This window comes from Etheostoma cragini, chromosome 6 (genome assembly GCF_013103735.1).
Source record: "Etheostoma cragini isolate CJK2018 chromosome 6, CSU_Ecrag_1.0, whole genome shotgun sequence".
Lineage (NCBI taxonomy): Eukaryota > Metazoa > Chordata > Actinopteri > Perciformes > Percidae > Etheostoma > Etheostoma cragini.
The window spans coordinates 15,943,659-15,954,248 of NC_048412.1; the positions used below are offsets into that span (position 1 = coordinate 15,943,659).

Sequence of the window (10,590 nt, forward strand, 5' to 3'; positions counted from 1 at the left end):
CATGCAGCTCCTCCCAGCCTCAGATTTTTGCCGCTTGGCTTGCCAGATAAGATTCTGAACTTCAAACATACAGTCAATGCTCATCCTATTAAAGCCGAGATAGAGGATGAGGGTCTCTGAGTTTGGAAATGTTTCTATGTGGTATGTAGGCAGGCTGTGGAGATGGCGATAATGCAACAATAGTATAAACTTAGACACACAAAAAGTTGCTTTACACCAAGCATATACAATGCCACAAACGGAAACTCACAGAAACGTAACAAATCCCAGAACATTGTGAAACACATGTGCATGTGCATATGTTTACATATGTGCCTATTAAACTATTAATTTATCTCATCAGCCCTAAAGCAGCAATTTCATCACTGGCAAACATCTACAGAAATAGGTTACACTTTCATCCAACTGTTTCTGATTCTCCTCAAACCTATTCTAACTGGTTCATATTGAACATCCCAGGCGTGTCTGTCTTATAGAGTATTTCTGGGAATACTTATGAGAAACTCAAGCATCTTTATTCTACTGAGGCACAATTTTAGCTTTCCTAAGTTGCATCTCTTCTTTTGTCTCTCTTTCTGTGCCCCACTCTCTGCTATTCCATCTCTGTTTCTGTCTTGTCTCATTGTACAGTATCTTTCTCTACGCCTTCCTACCTCTCTTGCTGCTTGCTATTTTAAACATCTTCAAATCCATGAGCTAAGACAGAACCACAATGTGAACCTCATACCTAATGCATTACAGTAGTGGGCATCATATAACACAAATCCAACAGAACTCATCTCTCGTGCTGGCTTTTCCTTGTCCATCCTATCCTTGTAGCAGCATGGAACTACATACAATATGCACACTGTAACTCAAAACTGTCTTTAATAGCTGTGCTTCATAATATTATGCGTGTCTTCTGACAGCTGGAAACTTAAATAAATAATCCCCCTCGGGAATTGAACATAAGCACCACAGCAGTTCACTCTTGCTTGCAGTGCGTTTAGTGCAGTGTTGTCAGTGGGAGTTGCAAATAAAAATGTTTTGTCTGTTAAACTTGCAGAATACATTTTTAATGTTCAATGTTGCAGCATTGCGCGTCCTTTCAGTAATGCACTGCTGGATGATCCAACACAACACTAAACACAATTTAATATCAGTTTTTCACGTAAGCTGTAACACTGCATTGCCACAATGACATTTTGTAAAATGGCGGTTCAGCGTGTGTTTGATGTAAACATGTCCCAGAGCGCATCACTGTTAAATGTCGCAAGATGTTTTCAGATAAGCACAAAACACTCACATGCTTTCAAATCCTCTTTGGACTTCTGTGGAAACCTTCAAGGACTCAGGTCTTGAGAGTGTTTCTAAGTCTGTGTCCATGAGAGTGTTTTTTTCTTGCCACATAACTGATTAGGGACAGCCTGTCAAAAAGGGGACTGCTAAAGGGTTTCTTCTGAATTTTGCCCCTCAAGTGATGCCTTGTCCCAGTGCACTGGAGTAATTATATTACAGCAGCCATTTTACTTGTACTCCTTACATTTTCACGCAATTATCTGTACTTTCTACTCCTTACACCTTCAAAATAGCCTTGGTACTTCTATTTCGGTTTGGCTTGTTTTCATTCGGCTTGACATTGTAGAAAAATAAAATAAAAAATACCTTAACTAGACAAATTGCGCCATCCGGATAGAGTGAATCCTTTGCCCTCACAGATTTCTGCAGCTAGGCTTGGATGTACATTTACATTCCAATAAAGGTCTATTGATGACATGCCTCTGAAGTTTGACTTTTTGCATCATTACAATATTTACAGGCAACTAATCATTATATCTTCTGCTCCAAGAAACACATGTTAGTGCTCAGTGGAACACCAGCAATTTTAGTGTGTATATTTGAATGTCCTTCTAATTCTGTGTGTATGAACATTGTGTGTATATTTCTTTCTAATTTGTGTAGAGTATGTGTTTCTTGTCTTTTAGATTAAGATTTACAATACTGGGTGAACTACTGCAAAAATGTCATTGTTCATTTTGTACAATGACAAAAAAAAATCTTCTGATTATGATTCGGATGATATGTGGTTGTTGTACTAAAATGTTTTCATTTCAATGCGCATAAATGTGGCTGAAACAGGTGCATTCCAAATTTTCAACACAACATTTAATATAATATATATAATATATTTTTTGCGGGGGGGGGGGGGGGGGGGGGGGGGGGGGGGGGGGTGCACTATAGCCTTCTAGCACTAATATTACATTTTATACCCTACCTAATCATAACATAGGCATTTGAACTTCTAAAATTTTCCTTTAATTTCATGTTTTAGCCACGTTTAGCAACACCCAGTTGAAACAAGTTGGAATTCTTGTTCAATGTCCTCAAGGTTGTCCTAGTTCTGAGCTGGGAAACAGTTGAACCCGTTTGTTTATGTGTGTGATGGATAGAAAGAAGGCTTGATGACCTTGAGAGCATAGAGGCATTCTTTTAGTTTACCCTGTCTAAACTTCTTCAGACAGTGGAAAGCATCACAGCCATCACTGAAATATACTGTGAATTCAATAGTTGTTAATTTAAAGACAGAAAAAGAGGTGCATGAGAAATAGAGACCAAGTGAGATTGTAGAGAGCAAAAAGAAACTTATATAGCTATAACATCACCTTTTATGTACAAAAACTAACATTTTGGTCACTCCTGACCTTCATCAAGAGTAGGCCCTGTCTGCAGTAACAAACAAAACAGGTTTGAATACGTTTCTCCCTTCCCATTCTGTCGCTCCAGATTATGTAGGCTAATTTATTTGCTTTATATTTGCATTAGTTTTTGTAAATAAAAGGGGATGCTATAGCAAGATCAGAGTGCAGGATCTTTTCCTTTGTTTCGAGAGCAAAAGATTTTAAGAAAGAAAGAAACAAAGACAGAGAGAGAGAAAAAGAGAGAGAGAAAGAGAGAGAGAGAGAGAGAGAGAGAGAGAGAGAGAGAGAGTTGTTTGGGCAGCTAGAGAAGGAAGAGGAGAAGAAAAGAGATGTCCCAGAGGCAGAGCAAGTAAATGAGTCATCGGAGTGGATCTGCTATCAGGTCTATTCCAACAGCGCTACAAGTGAATGGATGCCTTAAAGGTTAGGCATAAAATGATTTCTCATTTCGCTGCGACATCCCCCAAGGTAGACATTAATGCTTTAGTTATGGACTTGACTGTAAAAGCTCCAGAGGTAACGTGGTGCTTGTCTGCCATAAATATCACCGGCTATCTATATGCACATTGTGATTTCAATGACGTTGCTTTTATGGTGAGGAGCGTATTTTTGTGCAAATAGTCAGTAAAGTTGATGTGATGCTTTGTGTCATTTCTACAGCCAGGTAGTCACCCTGTCTGCAGAGCCAAATCCCCAGGTGCTGTCGATCACAGCTGAGACTCTGTTCAGCTCTGATCATCCTAACCCATTTCAGCACACACACACACACGCACACACACACGCACACACACACACACACACACACACACACACACACACAGCAAGCAAGTCATACAAAGTAAAGCAGCCACACACAAAACACTTACATATGCGCCAAGCTTCATTTCTGCTCTGTTGGGTCTGTTCGTGTCACAACATTGCAGATGTTTTAGCCACGGGGACATGAACACTAAATTTGCACAAACTCTCGTTTGGTTTGGTTGGAACAGTGGGTTTTGAAATGATAATGAATCTATGGGCCAGGATCTCCCACAAGACATCATGTCTAGTCTGGAAACAGAAGAAATAGAATGAGGCAGCCCTGAAAAGCAGCAGAATAATATTTCTTTTCTGACAAATGTTGAAGTCAAGTTTTGGCTGATTCAGATATCCCCTTTAAAGTGGTCTGTGTTTCTAAGAAGCAAAACATATTAAAAAAGAATCTAATCTAAAGGTTAGAGCACAGATAACTGTTTACAGTTTTTAGTCCTGTTGTAATAATCTCTCTGTATTGTGTGAGGATTCACAGTGACTTGATGGGATTTCATGTGTTGATTGTAAGTGATTACACTTACAATCAACACAGGAAAACGAACACACACACACACACACACACACACACACACACACCCAGAGACCTACTCGAATGACGGACAGAAAGAGGTTCAAAATTCTAAGTTGTTGTGCACACTCAAAAAAGGAGAGGCAGTGTGCAGGTCAGATTCCACAGCAATATAACTACACAGCAGGGAACACTGACCATCCAGACTCAGAGTGTGCACATGACAGTGGGGAATGGTATGTCAGTGATGATGAAGCTAGAAAGTGTGTCGTGTATCCTCTGGGCACAGCAGCTGCCCCTGTACCAGAGATGCTGTGTATTTTCAGGACGGGGGATTTAGGCGCGCTCTCTGGGCCTGCGTCTGCCGCAGTCTGGCTACAGAGTTGTGTACAGCAGCCGCAGACCTTACAGCTGTGGCCCCTTGCCTCAGGGAGCTCAGGTACAACACATGGCATAACATGGCACTTTTAGTCTGTCGCAATGTACAAAAATGTGTGTGCAGCCTACTGGATGCAGCTGAAACATTTGTGTTAATGTCCTGATTTGTGTGTTTTGTGCAGCTGATGAACCACGCAGCAATGACCTAATCAGCCAGCCTGATCTTTGTTTTCGTTAACAGAAAACACTATAAATTCCTAGAGACAATGGCATCACATCTGGAAGGAAAGGTGAATTCAAGTTTGATTCTAGAATCTATAACACACTACTTTGTAGTTACTAGTACAAATCAGGAAGTATTAGCTATTTACAAATAGCAAATTACAGTTTCTTCTGATTGCTTAATGAGTGGGCACAACTGGAGCCACGTGGGCAAAACTCTTATCACAGTCTCCATAGCAGCAGTTTGTGTTGACAAAACCCAAGTTTGTTTTTCATTGCTTGAACCCAGTTTTCAAAATTCTACATAGTTTTCCCATGACTTCAACCACAACCTGCACAACACTAAATTTGCAGCACTTTCCTCAAATTCTATCACATTGCTGGTGCATTTCAAACACTGCTGATTGCAATTTCAGATGCAAGACTAAGCAGGTGTCTGGTTTTAGACTTGTTTGTGAACACATACTGTATAAGTGTAGGTATATATAAATATATAATAATATATGTACAGAAATGTATTTTTAAGTTCCTCCAAATCTGGGAATCAACATTACATACTGACAATCAAAATATTGCCGCAAGTATTTCTGAATCAGGTGATGAGTTGGATGTAAACAATGATTAACCTGTTCTGCATTGTTATGTGCATAATATCATTTACTATTTTTACTACTAGTGGTAGTAGGCACATAACATTACATAATGTAAGTTAATGTAAGTTAATCAGTGCGCAAAATGGGCCAGTATTCATTCTATGTAAAAATTTAAAGTTTCAGCACCCCCATTAAAGCCTGAACAGAATCGAATCAGGCTCTTACGATCAAATTGTTAAGTTGTTAACTTTTCAGGGTCAGCCCTACAAAATACAAATTTGCACAAACATAAATACAAGACAAGACACATGTGATGATCTTGTCCTGATACTGATAAATTAGGGTACTGGCACCTTTTTGGTCCAATTCTGGCAATGAATTTAAAGATTGAGTATCAATAATGGTTTCTTCGTAAAAAACTTGCAGTGATGCACTATTTGAGGTATTTGAGGGGACACAGAGTGTCCCTTAAAACAATGAGTTTTGAAAAGTTTCAACAAAAATTAATGATTTTCTCTCAGATTGTTTCATTTACATATTTTAAGAGCTGTTTAGAGGTTCAAGTATCCTGTATTTCACAAGAAACAAGCCAAAACGGACTCCCCAGTTTTGGAATGAATGAAGTATGTGATCAGAATGCAGATTCACAAGGAGGAACTAACATTGTATTAGTTCTCAAGTAAGTTATCATTAGGCACATTATATTTATACAATATAATACAAAAGGTGATGTGATGAATCCATGAATCTATGAATTAGAGGTGGAGGAATTTAAAAGAATAAGATAGGCAAATAAAATGCAGATAAGGCATAGTTAAACTGGAAAATAAATTGGAAGTGAAATGAAAATGAAAAAATGAAAATCAGAACAGAACCAAAAAACATCATATTTGTAATCACTGAGAATGGAACAAAATGTCGACAGTTAATTGAAATGATTTAACTCGTTTTTTCTTTTGTATCCTCCCCTCTGTGGATGCTGGTGGCTGGGTTACAAGGTGCAGGTGGACCTCAGTAACAACCAAAAGAAAAACATGTACCAAGAAGAGAATGCAGCCCTTCTGCAGAGGTAACAGACTTCTTTTAAGTGTGGAGAAGAAATGAATGTAACGTAGAATAAAAATGTAATGCTTTATTCTTGCCATGATCTCAAAACATTTGAGCCAGCTTTACTGCAGACAGATCTAGTTTTAATGTCAATGACAACAGTAGGTGCAATTTGTTTTCCAAAGTTGTGATATCTTTTTGGAAAAAGTGCTCTTAAAAAACACTTAGAGCATTAGGCATCAACACTCTTGTTGTGCCGGGTTGCAGTTCCCTTGGCAGGATGGCCTGTTGTGTGTCTATTCAGTTGAAGTGGAAACATTGATTCTTTAACTTTAACACACTGTCTGCCTGGGCCCTGCAGAATGTACTTCTGGCAGGAAAACAGGTGAGAGATGAGTGGAAGTAAGGAATCTGTTAAAAGATGTCAGTGGGATCAAGGCAAAACAGAGCCAGGAAGCTTACAAGCCTTAAGGAAGGCTTTGGTTGAATGAAAAAAGATACAAACACAAAGCAGTAACAGAAGGGGAAATTACCAACTTGATCTTTTCATGATGAGACATGTTTGACTTCAAACATGGCCACAATAACTGCCTTCAACATGGAACAACATGAGACAAGTGGCTTTAACTTTGTCAATAATAGAAGATGAATGCCTCACCATGCACAACTCAAAATCTAGGAAAGAAAATTTGATGCAGATGATCTTGCCAGCTTTACATAACAATGCAAGAAAAAGTGAGAACAGTGACGTGCTTGTACACATAAACAAACAAACAAACAACCTTAATAATGTTACAAAGTTGGAAGACCACTGTTTATTGGAGCTTCTTTTTCAGCTACAAAGACAACACAAACATGATGTTGGAACCTCTGGAGACCAAACCTGAATCTGCCTCGAATCCTCTTCAACACAAACAACCTCCCCATACACGACACAACACACACACATGCACACACACACACACACACACACACACACACACACACACACACACACACACACACACACACACACACACACACACAAACACACACACAAACACACACACACACACACACAGATACCACTGCAGTGCTCTATTTTCTTTGAAAACAGGTAGCTGTGAGAGAACAAGAGTATTATAACGTGTGTGCGTGTATTTAGCGTTCAATGTGTAGGTACTGCACTGTATATACCCACATGTGCATGCTTATAAGTGCATGCTATTTCGTGGCAAGCTATTTGATTAGATTCCAGTGGGGCTGTGGCTCTGTCACATTTACATTCAGATGGAGATTTAGTCTGTCGGCCGTCCCCTGCTGTTACTGGTGCAGTAATGTAGGGAGACATGGGTGGCTGCCCGGTCCACTTATACACACACCTGGGGGAAAACTGCTCAATCCCACTGACTTCAATATATGCCTGTCAAACTGCTCTCTCTCTCTCTCTCTCTTGGTATGATAGCCCCTCTTCCCCCCTCCCCCTTTACAAACAACTTAATCTTCTTATCACAAAGCTGTGAGTGTGGTAATAACCTTCAGCATGGTGAAGATCTAGAAATGGGATTACATATTGAGCAGCACGTGTGTATATATAGTATGCATGCATTTTTACATAGTCACACACTTCCAGAGGCTTCATCTCAAAATTGCTGGAAAAGTACAGTGAAGATCAACAAAAGACGGTTAATTCTGTAGACTGACGCTCCAGATGGACACCCTGCAGTCATGCACTAGACATTCCAAACAGTGTTGGTGAGTCAAATAACAACATCTTCAAGGAATTATTAGCAAGTGAAAAACAAAAGCCGAGCTGAAGGGGAAAATATTAATATTTGTGTTGTTTTTCGGAGGCATTTTTTAAATCACTGACCAATGGACTATGTAATTGGAGATAAAGATATAATAAGATGCACTTGTAGGCCTATGCTTAAACTTTGATTTGTCTTTTAAACAGTACTTTCCAGGTAACTAAAAGTAAAGTACTAAATTATTTACATACATTGCATTAGTAGGAACTGTTTTACTAATGATAATGTAATACTGGTCATAAAGATAAGTCTGGCAACATGTTCTATTTTTTCAAATCCCATTAAAATAAGAAAACCTACAATGATTGTATCCAAAGCAAATTACACTGTTTACTCTTGTCCAAAAATGTTTGCTAAAACTACAGTGCCCAGCTTTTTCAAGGACTTTTTTTATTTATTAAAGTCTGTATTTGTGTTTTTATAGATTTGTGTCTTTAGCAGGAACCAAAGTTTGAAAACAATGAGAGATGGACTAACTCATTGTTGGTTTTGGTCATTTCATGGTATTTGTTGTCAATAAAATAAAAATGTATACTGCTGCTCATTTTATATATAACCCACACCTCCATGCTCCAAGTGTACCTGTGTGGTAACAATGGTGGCAGAGGTGACCACGAAGCTGGGCCTCACTGTTCTGGAAAAAAGTTCTCTGTCAGCAGCCAGAGAGCTGGAGGACTTCCCCCTGCAGCTGTTCACAGAGTGGGGCCTGCCTGTACGCATATCCGTCGGCCTCACTGCTTTCTTCTTCTTCCGTCTTCTCATTAGAGATATTGTCTAAGCGTTTGTTGAACAGAGGAAATACATGTTCAGAATCATGGTTTCCCTGGCCAACAAGATGAAGACATGTCCCCCTCTGTGTTTCCTCTATAGATTGTAGTTTTTGTGTTGCCTTTAAGGGATATGTTCTGTGTTCACCCCCACAACCTCCATCTTTGAGGTGTTTCCCATTGTGTCTCTTATAATGTTGTCGCTGTGTTATCTGCCTGATGTCATAGCTGCCTTCCTTCAGCTCTACAGAGGCACCAAGTACAGATTAGACAGTAAACCAGAACACAAATGTCCATTACCTGTGCATTTCGTAACAAAAAGGTAACTCGTTTTTGAAAGCCTAGCTCACTTTTTCACTTTCCAGGCATTTCCCTGTTTGGCTGGACCGCTGGATGCTGTGCAGGAAGCAGATGGCTCTTATTGCAATGGGCTTTACTTTTCTCCTTGTCATCTATCCATTCATGACTTCTCTCTACTATGCTGTCAGACACAAACTCATCTCGCTTGTGGTGGATGAGGTAAAGCAGGCTGGTTGAAACTTTGCAGTGTTTCTACAATCCTGTACATAGCAAAGCACGGCTTAAAACTTACAGTAATGTGTATCCATCTTCCTTAGATAAAATACAATAAAAACACCCAGTTTTACTTTAACAAGACAGAAGCATGGTGCCAAGACTGTTTCTTTGTGCTGGGAATCTTGGGATTCTTTCTTTATGTCCTGCTAGGACAAACATCCCTGCCCTATGTGGGAGGCTCTCTTGGCTGGAGAGAGTTTTAGCTTCATTCAGGTCAGAGTGTGGTGAGAAATCTACAGTCAACAATCTACAGTTTATGTGAATGTGTTAGAGTGTGGGCATGGGTGCTTGGTGTTATCAGTCATGTGCATTCTTTAAGTAGAATTGGTCTTTTAGGGGTTGTGATAGTCTATAGTCAGAGTTTCCAAGTTTTCATCAGAGTTATTAAAGTGTTGTAAAAGCAATATGTCACTGGCAGTCATATCCCTAGAGCCTAGTTAACTAACTGCCTAACACAGGCACACAGAGTGAAAGCCTGGCTGATTTTAGCCCAGGATTTTAAATGTTAAGTTATTCATTAAATAGAATTATGATACCTGGTATAATACTCAGGGAGGAGATTACTGATACAGGTCACAAGTCCATTTGTGTAAAGGTCAGGTCCATAGATAGACCTCAGATAGGCAATGAGACTTAAAGATAAGGTCTAGGTCAAGATAATCTTTATGATCTGGTGAGAAGAGTTGTGAAAAACATATAAAGTAATAACAGGTAATAATACATAAATATCTTTTTTACAGGGGTTGTCAATAAAAGAATGAAATTAATTACTGTTAATGCTTAAAGCAGATTTGCTGTTCTAAATGGGTTAAATAAGATTCCTGATTATCTTTTCAGGGGCACCGTTCATTACATGAACATTGACATGAAGGTTTCCTTATTGTGCTGTTTATTCTAAGTCACTGTGGGTGAGAACATCAGCATACAAATGTTAAAAATACAAATGAAAGCTCATTATACAAGTAATTAACAATAACTGAGCCTCAAAGGCCACTACAAAAACAATCACCCTGGAATAGCTGTGAATCTATTTGTATTTTTAGCTTATTGTTTAACTTTTGGATTCAATAAGCACAGAAACTAGCCAGACATTCATCTTCAAATCTATCAGAAAACGACCACAGAAAATGTCAGTGTTTGGCAGGTTCATATTATTAAAATGTTGTTGTACAGTAGTTTTTTTTTATTGCTAAAATTGCAGTGGTTACAATTGGAGTC

At 39.0% G+C, this 10,590-nt stretch overlaps 2 pseudogenes; both read left to right on the forward strand.

Annotated features, from left to right (window-relative positions):
* Positions 1-4,083: 4,083 nt before the first annotated feature.
* Positions 4,084-6,265, forward strand: LOC117945815 (annotated as a pseudogene).
* Positions 6,266-8,624: 2,359 nt separating this feature from the next.
* Positions 8,625-9,575, forward strand: LOC117945816 (annotated as a pseudogene).
* Positions 9,576-10,590: the final 1,015 nt, after the last annotated feature.